At 38.9% G+C, this 13,838-nt stretch overlaps 1 protein-coding gene across 1 annotated transcript in view; it reads right to left on the bottom strand.

Moving 5' to 3' along the window:
- Nucleotides 1-8,942, bottom strand: part of LOC122796835 (cytochrome P450 2F2-like) — a 749,069-nt gene extending 740,127 nt beyond the window's left edge. The window contains exon 1 of the mRNA XM_044065579.1: nucleotides 8,538-8,942. The gene's annotated coding sequence lies outside the window, so the exon portion shown is untranslated. The remainder of the gene's footprint in view (nucleotides 1-8,537) is intronic.
- Nucleotides 8,943-13,838: the final 4,896 nt, after the last annotated feature.

The following is a 13,838-nucleotide window of genomic DNA, read 5'->3' as shown; positions in this document are numbered from 1 at the left end:
TCTCAATGTAGATTACAACCCCTTTGTCATATGTTGGCATGGAAATTACTGGGGTAAAGATAATACATCATTGCAGAGAGACTGCATGTAGCAGCTACTTTTTACATACAGATGTGTGTGCTACAGGCTGAAGCTGAAGCTGATTCAGGCAATAGGCATAGGCAGATAGGGTAAACACTTTGCAGGACAACAAGCTTTAAGAGTAAGTGTGGGACCTGTAGCAGCCTTGTTGTATAGGCAGAGACAGACTGAGGCAACCCATCCCACTGGAAATTAAATTATGTGTTTAAGGTAAGTATTTTAGGCAAAGGTATCACTAAAAGAATTAAAGGCAAAATGCTTGATGTGTCCTAGAAAAGGGGGTGCATTAACCTTTTTATCACCAGTGGTACAACTGCCAAGTCAGGTGTTATGTCATGGTAGTCCCCTGTTACATGTGTGCTGGCAACCCTTGCTTCTAGCACAATCTCCATATATGTATGTTACTTGTGCAGCTGTGGTCGTTTGTAATATCACTAGCCAATCATTGTGGGCTGCAGTCTGATATTACTGGGCCACAATTTCAGTAGACACTTCAAAATCCTCTGGGAATTTAGGCTAATGCATGACCTGCCATTTTCTGTGCTTTCTAGTGTTGTAATAGTAGTAGTTGAACACGGTTTCATTGTAGACCTTTGACTTCTATTATGTACTGCTTTGTGTGGATAAATAGGTGATGAGACAGTCATACACAGTGGCACCTTGTGCTATAGGACTGCAGGATTTCAGCCCTCCCACCTAGAAAGCAAAAAGAAAACCCACCTAGAAAGCAAAAAGAAAAAAAAGAAAAGTAATACAAACAACTACGAATCCTAGAAGAAGTCCACGCATGCGCATTGGTCGGAACCAACCCAGAAGAACTCCAGATTGCTTTGTCAAGCAGTCCAGATAAGGGAAAAGGCATCTCTGCCCTGCAAATGCCCAGAAGTTTGTGTGGTGATGACCACACAAAAAAAGAAGAACTCCAGACTGCTTCTTCTGCAGGCTAGACCAATCAGGAGAGCGTGTGCGGCTGGAACCAATTAGGAGAGAGGTGAGCATGCATGGCGGAACCAATTGGGAGAGAGGTAAGTTAGTTGCGCGGGTGAGAATCAACTTTCCCGATGGCTGGATTGGATTTACTTTATGTCACAGCTGGATGGTGTGTGTGAATCAGAAGAGAGGTAAGTTAGTTTTGTTGTTGTCTCGCAACTACCGTTAGCTTGCGCAGGTGAGAAGCGACTTTCCCAATGGCTGGATTGGATTTACTTTATGTCAGAGGTGGATGGTGTGTGTGTGTGTGTGTGTGTGTGTGTGTGTGTGTGTGTGTGTGTGTGTGTGTGTGTGTGTGTGTGTGTGTGTTTGTATGTGTGTATGTATGTATGTATGTATGCTGTATCCATTTACTTATTTATTTATTTAATTATTGGTTGTGCTTGCTATCCAGCTATGTGGCTGGTCCTAGGATCCTTTTTAGCCATGATGAGGTGTAGAAGTCCAGTAAATTACAAAGCTAATGTGATTTGTGACTCAAATTACAGTGCTTGCTTAACTAGTTACAGTTTTATGACATTACACCGCAAATTACAAAGTTCAGCATTACAGTACTACAAGCTGCCTAACATGAAGTAGTTTAGCTGGGAAACAATGTTGGACTTACAGAGGTGATATAATAGTGCTCTTTTTTGCATGATAGTACAAACACCAGAGAACTAAGATTAAAATATTAAAAGGGAAATTATCCACGTACAGTGTCAGTTGTAGTAAGTGAGAAGGAAGAGAAATATAGCAGGAAGAAATGAAGGAAAAGAAAAGGAGCAGCAGAAAAGGCAGAATGTTGTGGTTTTGAATGCACATATTTACTTAGTTTGATGCCTGCACTAGGGTCCAAATCAGTTACGTGAGTTGCCACTTGTAGTTTTGTAGAAAAATGAATAAAAAGCTTAGCTTGCTTAAGAAGCAGTAACATCATTTTTATGAGACTTTGAGATGTCACTTATTTTTTTTTCCGAAATGATTTACAGTCTGTAAGCCTTAAGAATAGTAAGACTGATAAAGGCTACTTGCGGATGACTCACAATGTGGTTAGGCAATACAAAAGCATTTTGGAAGCTTCGTAATCAGAACCTTAAACTTACATAGTTTGTGTAGTAAAAGCATAAGGAATCAATAAAAACAAAGCACCTGTCCTTAGAGGTAAAAATAAATAGATAAACCAAGGGTGGAATGAACAGCCGTTTATTCACATACACATAAACGCCAAATGTTTGAAAAATAAGCATTTTCGTCTTCCATGGACTTCATCAGATAGAATAAAGAATAAAGCAGCCCTCCTTTCTTTTTATATATAAACCCTTCCCCACTCCTTTAATTGAACAATTAACCCAATGCAAACTCATTAACAACCACAAAACACTTACTAAAATTCTACTTGGTTTATATGTAAAATCCTACTTGTTTTATACATATAATCTTTTAATTAAAAATGTATTAAAAATATATATATTATTATTGAAAACCAAGTTTAAAATCACAAAATAAATTGAATGTTAAAATAAAAATAAACATCACAGTGTACAAGGTTTTTAAAACAATCCCTAACCTAAGAATAATCTAAACTAATCCACCCTATTGCTGATAAAAACTGCCATCTAGTCAGCAAATCCCTATATTACACCTACAACTTAGCAGCCCTCATCTTCAAAATAGGGACAATAGATATATGTTCATTAAGACCAGGAAATTGACCGGCCTCCAGTACCAGCTGCCAATAAAGTTCCCTAACTTCGATTCTGGTCTCCCACGGGCCACCTCGGGGATCCTGTACCACCTTTTCCAGAACAAAAAAATTAAAAAAATTCCATCCTGCATTGGCACATGTCAATGCATGTTTGTATAGGGCATTGTTACTACCCTTGTTTTTAATGGCATTCAACTGTTCATAAATTCTTCTCTTAAGCTTGCGTGTAGTCTTGCCCATGTAAAATGCCCCACAGCTTTTACATGTGGCAAGATATACCACACCTTCACTATTACAATTAGTAAATGAATTAGCTCTGATGGTCCTGTCCCTCATTTCAACATGCACACTCCCCTGATTCAAAATATAGGGGCAGTGCGCACAGGTGCAGCATTTGTAGGTACCTGGCCTCCTAGGATTGTGTGGTTCTTGGTTGCTGTTCTCTAAAATTTTTATGAGACTTTTAGATGTTACTTATTTTTATGTCCGAAATGATTTACAGTCTGTAAGCCTTAATAATAGTAAGATTGATAAAGATTACTTGCAGATGACTCACAATATGGTTAGGCAATACAAAAGCATTTTGGTAGCTTCATAATCAGAACCTTAAACTTACATAGTTTGTGTAGTAACAGCATAAGGAATCAAGCAGGTAAAATTGATGTATTTTCTTTATTCATGTTCTCCTCAAGAGTGCAATGTGTCATTCACTTAGATTGTTACCGCTATTAAAGAATCACTGTAGTATCAAAGCAGGATGTAGTTATTATTCTATTAATGATGCATGTTACCCTTTCATGTCTCCTGTGAATATTTAACTCACATAGATGATTTAGGCTAGTGGTTGTCATCACTACTGGTTTTCTTAAAGGCATGTGAGAAAAAAATCCTCTGCACTCCCTGTAGGTACTATTCCAAAAGTCCTTTTATTTAACTAAATATGCAATATATAAAACTAGTAAAATTATAAAAACTCATACCACAACTTAAAACATAAACCCACAGAGAATGCCAAGGATGTTTTCCTCATTGGATTGGTTCTTGAGTTTGTATTACTTATGTTTTTTTTTTCCTTAAAGGTACCTTGCCTTGTCGTTAATATCATTAATGTACAGATCTCTCACACTGTAAAGGTTTGGAGCACTTTGGGATTTATTTCTTGGAAATGAGCAGGGACAGACTTACAACAAACAGACATTCCTTGGCCTCCATGTATTTCATGAGAAATGTTGATATACTTGTTAACACAGAGAAAACAAATTGCCAGACTCATGATTTGTATAACCCTGCCTTGCCTTGAGTAAGCAGAAGTGTCCCAAATATGTTTACTACTTCCCAAAGTGGTGATCCTTTGTAGACTTTGTTTCATTCTATATTCATGTTTGGTGGTGTTGCAGAGGATGATAATACATCTACACTACTAGTCACTTGAACAGTGGATGTGTTTACATCTAGCAATGAAGATATGAACTGTTGCACTAAGGGAGATACTTAATGTAATCATGACACAAGCAAACATTTTGCAAATGCGATGTAATGATATAGTACAAAATGTTGAAAAAAATCAACTGACACAGAATATATAACCAAACTTTAGTGTGCGTGTGTGTGTGTGTGTAATGCCCCAGTTGCTATATACTGGTGGCTACAGAAAACTCATAGTGGTGGGTAGGAATGCCAGATGTGAACCCTGTACCTTAGACACAGGTGGCAAGGGTCTGAATTCCCTACCCACCACCATCTGTAAAAAGTTTGCAGATTTTTGCCTCATATTTGTTCTGTTCTGCTGTTCCTCGTAAAATCTGTGGTTTCTGCATTTTTGTTGCAAAGTCAGTGATGTAGGGGTAGCATTGGTGCCTGACAGGTACAGCTTCTTTGGAATGATTCTTGGCTGGGGTGCACTCTGTGTGGAGGTTGCATGTCCTCTCATCTTACAAAGATATGTATCTGGAGTGTTTTTCTCTGGGCCTGTGCTGAAAATTGGCTTTTGTTCCAAGCTGGACTTTCTTACAAAGACATGTGTCTGGAGTGTTTCTCTCTGGGCCTGTGCTGAAAATTAGCTTTTGTTCCAAGTTGGACTTTCTTACAAAGACATGTGTCTGGAGTGTTTCTCTCTGGGCCTGTGCTGAAAATTGGCTTTTGTTCCAAGTTGGACTTTCCTGGTTAACAAATGTTAAAAAAATAAAAATGACAGGCATTTGAATTTCAGACTTCATATTCTTCAGAAAGAACATGGTAACACAAAACCTTTTATTCTAGCAATTTTCTAAGTTTATAAGATGGTTATTTGAAATTTGTCCCTATTTTTTGGACTGTATTCCCCCATTATTGGCTTTGTTTAAGTTTTTTGTGCTAAGAGGTTGAGAGCTATGGTGAGAACTGAATTCACTAAATGGTAGCCATTAAGTTTCAGTCTTCCTCTCTTTCACAAAACAGCTGATTTGGCATAGTGGTATGTTGCGCTGACTGTCTTGCACAGGGTCCTGGGTTCAATACTTGGCAATGAAATGTATGGTGGTAACATGGCATTTTATTCTAGCAACTTTCCAACATTATACAAGCAATGTTTAAAATGTGTTCCTGGTTTTTGGGCTTTTGTTCCACCCCCTCCCCATAAATGTTGGCTTTTTCCACATTTCTTGTGCTGCAAAGTTCAGATATACAGCTGAGTGTCAAGTAGATTTTGCAAAGAGCTGAGAGCTGCAGGGGAACAAAATTTTAGTACTGCTTGCTGTTAATAGCACAACAGGTAGTATACTTGCTTTTGATGCAGAAGGCTGTGGGTTCTACTCCCAAAGTAGGTAGATGCATTGCTGATACTGCGTTGTGTTGTACAGGGGGTGGGTGCAGTCCTTTTTGGCAAAGATACCTAGTAACTATGAACTTGTTATCGGTTTGCTTTCCATTCTCTATTGCAATATTACTAGCTTATCATTTTTTTTAATGCAACATAGGCAATTTATTCCTGAAGGGCGATAGGCACTTTATTTGTAGATGAAACAATGAAATATAAAGCTGTTTGCTAGCAGCAACCTCTTCATTAGTTACAAATTTCTTTAATGTGGAATTATTTAGATGACTTTTACTTCTTCAGAGATTGTGCATATTTACTGATACTGGTAGACTGTAGAAGTTTGAGTAGACTTTTATGAAGGAAATGTTCTGAATTGGGCAGTTTTGTCATTATTGGTGCATGCGTTTTGTTTCATTGTTTACTGGAAAAATGTTCAAAACAATTTGAAATTTAAAACGCCCTCTAACAAATGTACTGCATTGTACAAAGAATATAATTTAATACAATCAGGAAAGTGCAACAAAGAGCACATTTATGTTTAGTGTGCAAGGGCCTATAATTTTAAAACAGCCCAAAGTTAATCTTTATCTGCCACTGGCGAAATGTATTTTCTTTAAATGTGGGTTTCAATGCTGTCTCAATGAATGTGAGTTTCAAGGCCAGAGAAGTTTCAGTGTAAGTCTGTTTTCATTGTGAGACTGCATTGCTTTGTTTAGCAGATGTCTTAGTGTTTGCACTGTAAAATGCAAAATAAAACTTTCAATCCTACCAATCCTGAAACTGAAACATAAACAGTTCCATGAAAGACCTTTCATTGCGTAAGTATACAGCCATTACAACATCATCCAATGTAATGTACACAAAATAATGTGGTTTACTCATTACAAATGGCAGTGTACATCTGTCAGTGACCAGTAAAGTGGAATGTCAAAGGTAACCATGGACGAAACAAATACATAGCAATTTAGATGGTTACCCTGTGCATCAGACACATCACGTCTTTTCCCTGCATCAAAGAGAAGGATAACAGGGATGTGATGCAGGTATCATCACCTGCACAGGGTGTTGTGTGGGGGTGAAGGAGGCCTAGGCTGACCCAATATGTTGGCAAGTGTGTGTGTGTGAGTCAGGAAGGGGTAGCAGGCAAGATGGACCATGAAAATGTGGTGTGTGTGTCTGTAGGTGACCGGATTGTGGCAGAGGTGTGTGAGTGTCTGTGGGAACACAGTCAATCTCAGTGTTAGCCCTACGTCTGTATGTTGGACAGTTTTGAGCTGTGTATGGTAGAGCTGACAGTTCATCAACTCCACCCCTGAAAATAGTAACTGGTTCTGCCAGGAGTTGCACTGGCACCTCCATGCCCAAGGTTAGAAGAGAGGCTACTACCTGAGGTTGACTGCTGTCTGCTGGGACTGTGACCTCCACAGGAACACCCAGGACCACAAACCCATGGTCTGACACATCTTGGTGTGAACAGCACACTCCCCCTGGAGCACTGGATGTACTGCCCCTATGGGACCGTGATTGTGCATGGCCACGTGGACTCTCGGCAGATGTAGGAGCAGATCTATATCCACAAGTCCGATGCTCAACTCCAACCAGACATTCTGTCACAGATAATGTGCATTCTCAAACAGATAGTGTGCAATCTGTCTCAGACCAACGTCTTTCCACTGCATCAGTCAACCGATCCAGGGCATCAGCAATGTGATGGAAGCAGTCATGGCTGTCAGTCTGAGCTGCATCCATAACCCTGAGCATTCATCTGGAGTTGCTTTTGCAATGCACCTTTGCCTCCATAATGGTCCTAAATATATGCTGAGTGACACATGATGAGACACCTGCAACAGTTGGAAGAGGGACAGCAGGCCTCCTATGAGCACCCCTATCAATCCACCTGTGTGAAACTTTACCAGTTCTTTGGCTATGGCCAGTATCAATGCTCACTGCAACCATAGTAGCCACACTTCCCTGTTCAATATCCCCATCTTCTGACTGTCCAATATCTGTGGCCTCACGGAACTGGGTGTGCGCAGGTATACTGACTGTGTACGGTGATAATGAGGGCAGAAGAGGAATGTAAACCTCTGTGACAGATTCAGTCCCTGCAACCCACAGATGTGCCTCACTTTGGCCACCATCCTCATCATCATCAGAGTCAGAAGAGACACTGATATCAAGTTGTTAAGGGGACAGAGACCAAGCCCCCTGGTCACCTGTGATAAAAAGGGAAAAGCAATATATTAATACCTGTACTACTATGCTCTGCAGTACTATGGTGCAATATATGTTAAGCTGTATACACTGCTGTCACTATTACAGGCTTTATTAACCCACAACCTGATATTGTAGGACATGAGGACATTATTTTCCAACAAAAATCTGTAGTTAATTGTAAATAAAAGCTCTTGAAACAAGAATCTCACGAGCAACCATGATGTACACTGTTGACATTTAGCAAAACTTTGCACAGTTGACACATATGGCAATCTGTAATATCCTGACAATACTGTCAAATATATCAGTGTGGTCAGACATACAAGGCATAGGTATGAGTCTAAACTGTGTACAGTCAGAAAATATCTGTACAGTTGGCAATCACACAGACAGTACAGAAATCCAGCCAGCAAGCCTGGGATGACAGTTTAGCAAATAAATTGCTCTAAATCTACATCTCTAACAAACCAGTGTTGTGTTTACCAGGAACAGAAGTGTGGCCTCATCTGATTCCTGATAGTCCTGTGAAAATTTGAGGGAGAGGTAATGTAAACAGCACCACATTTTGCACTATAACAGGGTAATATGTCCAAACATCTCACATTTACAGTAGCTACTATGTTAATTGGTATGTCCGTCACAATCTGAGCATGAGATTCAAAGTGCTGCTAACCCCCCAAAAAAAAACACCTGACACCCGTGTAAAACTATGTATATCTTGGCACACTGAATGCTGCAGTATTCCAATACTGATCCAATTAAGCATACCTGGATGTTCCTCTTGCATGGAAACTGTGGCACCCACATCCATGACATATTGAGAGATGGATGCCTGGGAGCTGTTCTGTGTTCCTAGGTTCATCAGGAATTCCTCAGTGGCTGACAGTGGCTTTTCTGCCACAGGGCCTCCACCAGTGACACCACAATCCCTGGCCATGTCCATTGCTCTTCGGTGTGCAGCATGAATCATATCAGTAGCACTGTGTTGCACATGTTCATATGTCCTGCTCTGGTGACCAATAGCATTCATATCGTGAACCAGATAAGCACACAATGTTGTTTGTTCTTCCCTGTTTCCCCTTCCCCTTCCCCTGGACAGCAGAAGTTGACAGTATTGATGCAAGGCTTCCAGGATGATGCCATTTTCAGCATCTGTAAAAGGGTCCTGGTGTCGGGGATACATATTTCCTGAAAGACAATAAAATGGGAACATATGTAAGAATCACATATGTGGGAGTACAATATGTAGTGATACAACAATAAAGGAAGGCTAGCAGTATTCACTCCTTGATTGCATATCTCATATTCAACAGTGTGCAAACATACAAAGCGTGTGGATGCAACTTGGATAGGAGCAGTAGTGAGCTATTCCTGTTTGTGCCATGGCAGATACTGAAGTATGATCACACATACAACACAGGAGTCCATTGTAGTGTGGCCCCTATGGGTAACCCCCCCCCCCAATAATATATAAAAACAACAGTGCCAACAAGTAGCAGTGTGCTATTACAACTGATATCAAGGGACATTTCCAAGAGACTGGTGTACCTAATTAACACAAAGCATTCTACCCTTATTGTACTCTAGTTCCTCTGTAGGTGTAACACATCTGGAGATCAATGACATGTCAACAGTACAGTTCTAAGAAAAGCTTAATGATGTAATCCGTATTCCCCCTAAGTATATTCAAACATATGCATCATGTTGGAAACAAAATGGTTACATACCTGATGAAGTACAACACTCCTTTATTAAAAGGTACTTATATATAAATGTGTCAATTAGTTCACCATCCAAAGTAACTCTCATACACAATAGCTCCCCTAGCTAGATGTTTGCCTTTTCAACATGGTTCTCATTAGCAAATGATTGCCTCTAAACCAATGTGTGCTTCTGAAATGCTAACTGCAGTCTACACAGCTGATCTGAAGTATAATCAGCCAATCCCATGCAACCACTGAACAAGATATAAGGTCTCAATGTAGATTACAACCCCTTTGTCATATGTTGGCATGGAAATTACTGGGGTAAAGATAATACATCATTGCAGAGAGACTGCATGTAACAGCAACTTTTTACATACAGTTGTGTGTGCTACAGGCTGAAGTTGAAGCTGATTCAGGCAATAGGCATAGGCAGATAGGGTGAACACTTTGCAGGACAACAAGCTTTAAGAGTAAGTATGGGACCTGTAGCGGCCTTGTTGTATAGGCAGAGACAGATTGAGGCAACCCATCCCACTGGAAATTAAATTATGTGTTTAAGGTAAGTATTTTAGGCAAAGGTATCACTAAAAGAATTAAAGGCAAAATGCTTGATATGTCCTAGAAAAGGGGGTGCATTAACCATTTTATCATCAGTGGTACAACTGCCAAGACAAGTCTCGCAACTACCGTTAGCTTGCGCAGGTGAGAAGCGACTTTCCTGATGGCTGGATTGGATTTACTTTATGTCAGAGCTGGATGGTGTGTGTGTGTGTGTGTGTGTGTGTGTGTGTGTGTGTGTGTGTGTGTGTGTGTGTGTGTGTGTGTGTGTGTGTGTATGTATGTATGTATGCTGTATCCATTTATTTATTTATTTATTTATTTAATTATTGGTTGTGCTTGCTATCCAGCTATGTGGCTGGTCCTAGGATCCTTTTTAGCCATGATGAGGTGCAGAAGTCCAGTAAATTACAAAGCTAATGTGATTTGTGACTCAAATTACAGTGCTTGCTTAACTAGTTACAGTTTTATGACATTACACAGCAAATTACAAAGTTCAGCATTACAGTACTACAAGCTGCCTAACATGAAGTAGTTTAGCTGGGAAACAATGTTCGACTTACAGAGGTGATATAATAGTGCTTTTTTTGCATGATAGTACAAACACCAGAGAACTAAGATTAAAATACTAAAAGGGAAATTATCCGCATACAGTGTCATTTGTAGTAAGTGAGAAGGAAGAGAAATATAGCAGGAAGAAATGAAGGAAAAGAAAAGGAGCAGCAGAAAAGTCTGAATGTTGTGGTTTTGAATGCACATATTTACTTAGTTTGATGCCTGCACTAGGGTCCAAATCAGTTACATGAGTTGCTACTTGTAGTTTTGTAGAAAAATGAATAAAAAGCTTAGCTTGCTTAAGAAGCAATGACATCATTTTTATGAGACTTTTAGATGTCACTTATTTTTTTTTCCGAAATGATTTACAGTCTGTAAGCCTTAATAATAGTAAGACTGATAAAGGTTACTTGCGGATGACTCACAATATGGTTAGGCAATACAAAAGCATTTTGGAAGCTTCATAATCAGAACCTTAAACTTACATAGTTTGTGTAGTAAAAGCATAAGGAATCAACAAAAACAAAGCACCAGTTCTTAGAGGTAAAAATAAATAGATAAACCAAGGGTGGAATGAACAGCCGTTTATTCACATACATATAAACGCCAAATGTTTGAAAAATAAGCATTTTCGTCTTCCATGCACTTCATCAGATAGAATAAAGAATAAAGAATTATATATAAACCCTTCCCCCTTCCTTTAATTGAACAATTAACCCAATGCAAAGTCATTAACAACCACAAAACACTTGCTAAAATTCTACTTGGTTTATATGTAAAATCCTACTTGTTTTATACATATAATCTTTTAATTAAAAATGTATTCAAAATATATATATTGTTATTGAAAACGAAGTTTAAAACCACAAAATAAAAATTGAATGTTAAAATAAAAATAAACATCACAGTGTACAAGGCTTTTTAAACAACCCCTATCCTAAGAATAAACTAAGCTAATCCATCCTATTGCTGATCAAAACTGCCATCTAGTGACCAAATCCCCATATTACACCTACAACTTAGCAGCCCTCATTTTCAAAATAGGAACAATAGATATGTGTTCATTAAGACCAGGAAATTGACCAGCATCCAGTACCAGCTGCCAATAAAGTTCCCTAACTTCGATTCTAGTCTCCCAGGGGCCACCTCGGGGATCCTGTTCCACCTTTTCCAGAACAAAAAAATTTTAAAAATTCCATCCTGCATTGGCACATGTCAATGCATGTTTGTATAGGGCATTGTTACTATCCTTGTCTTTAATGGCATTCAAATGTTCCTAAGTTCTTTTCTTAAGTTTTCGTGTAGTCTTGCCCTTGTAAAGTGCCCCACAGCCTTTACACGTGGCAAGATACACCACACCTTCACTATTACAATTAGTAAATGAATTAGCTCTAATGGTCCTGTCCCTCACTTCAACATACACACTCCCCTGATTCAAAATATAGGGGCAGTGCGCACAGGTGCAGCATTTGTAGGTACCTGGCCTCCTAGGATTGTGTGGTTCTTGGTTGCTGTTCTCTAAAATTTTTATGAGACTTTTAGATGTTACTTATTTTTATTTCTGAAATGATTTACAGTCTGTAAGCCTTAATAATAGTAAGATTGATAAAGGTTACTTGCAGATGACTCACAATATGGTTAGGCAATACAAAAGCATTTTGGTAGCTTCATAATCAGAACCTTAAACTTACATAGTTTGTGTAGTAACAGCATAAGGAATCAAGCAGGTAAAATTGATGTATTTTCTTTATTCATGTTCTCCTCAAGAGTGCAATGTGTCATTCACTTAGATTGTTACCGCTATTAAAGAATCACTGTAGTATCAAAGCAGGGTGTAGTTATTATTCTATTAATGATGCATGTTACCCTTTCATGTCTCCTGTGAATATTTTACTCACATAGATGATTTAGGCTAGTGGTTGTCATCACTACTGTTTTTTCTTAAAGGCATGTGAGAAAAAATCCTCGGCACTCGCTGTAGGTACTATTCCAAAAGTACTTTTATTTAACTAAATATGCAATATATAAAACTAAAAAAATTATAAAAACTCATACCACAACTTAAAACATAAATCCACAGAGAATGCCTAGGATTTTTTCCTCATTGGATTGGTTCTTGAGTTTGTATTACTTATGTTTTTTTTTTCCTTAAAGGTACCTTGCCTTGTCGTTAATATCATTAATGTACAGATCTCTCACACTGTAAAGGTTTGGAGCACTTTGGGATTTATTTCTTGGAAATGAGCAGGGACAGACTTACAACAAACAGACATTACTTGGCCTCCATGTATTTCATGAGAAATGTTGATATACTTGTTAACACAGAGAAAACAAATTGCCAGACTCATGATTTGTATAACCCTGCCTTGCCTTGAGTAAGCAGAAGTGTCCCAAAGATGTTTACTACTTCCCAAAGTGGTGATCCTTTGTAGACTTTGTTTCTTTCTATATTCATGTTTGGTGGTGTTGCAGAGGATGATAATACTTCTACACTACTAGTCACTTGAACAGTGGATGTGTTTACATCTAGCAATGAAGATATGAGCTGTTGCACTAAGGGAGATACTTAATGTAATCATGACACAAGCAAACATTTTGCAAATGCGATGTAATGATATAGTGCAAAATGTTGAAAAAAATCAACTGACACAGCATATATAACCAAACTTTAGTGTGGGTGCAATGCCCCAGTTGCTATAAACTGGTGGCTACAGAGAACTCATGGTGGTGGGTAGGAATGCCAGATGTGAACCCTGTACCTTAGACACAAGTGGCAAGGGCCTGAATTCCCTACCCAGCACCATCTGTAAAAAGTTTGCAGATTTTTGCCTCATATTTGTTCTGTTCTGTTGTTCCTCATAAAATCTGTGGTTTCTGCATTTCTGTTGCAAAGTCAGTGGTGCACGGGTAGCATTGGTGCCTGACAAGTACAGCTTCTTTGGATTGATTCTTGGCTGGGGTGCACTCTGTGTGGAGGTTGCATGTCCTCTCATCTTACAAAGACATGTGTCTGGAGTGTTTTTCTCTGGGCCTGTACTGAAAATTGGCTTTTGTTCCAAGTTGGACTTTCTTACAAAGACATGTGTCTGGAGTGTTTCTCTCTGGGCCTGTGCTGAAAATTAGCTTTTGTTCCAAGTTGGACTTTTTTACAAAGACATGTGTCTGGAGTGTTTCTCTCTGGGCCTGTGCTGAAAATTGGCTTTTATTCCAGTTGGACTTTCCTGTTTAACAAATGTTAAATAAATAAAAA

This window comes from Protopterus annectens, chromosome 3.part0, assembly GCF_019279795.1.
Source record: "Protopterus annectens isolate FY-2018-M chromosome 3.part0, PAN1.0, whole genome shotgun sequence".
NCBI classification, from domain to species: domain Eukaryota; kingdom Metazoa; phylum Chordata; order Ceratodontiformes; family Protopteridae; genus Protopterus; species Protopterus annectens.
The sequence above is the reverse complement of the archived record's forward strand: the minus strand, read 5'-3'. Positions and strand labels throughout refer to the sequence as shown.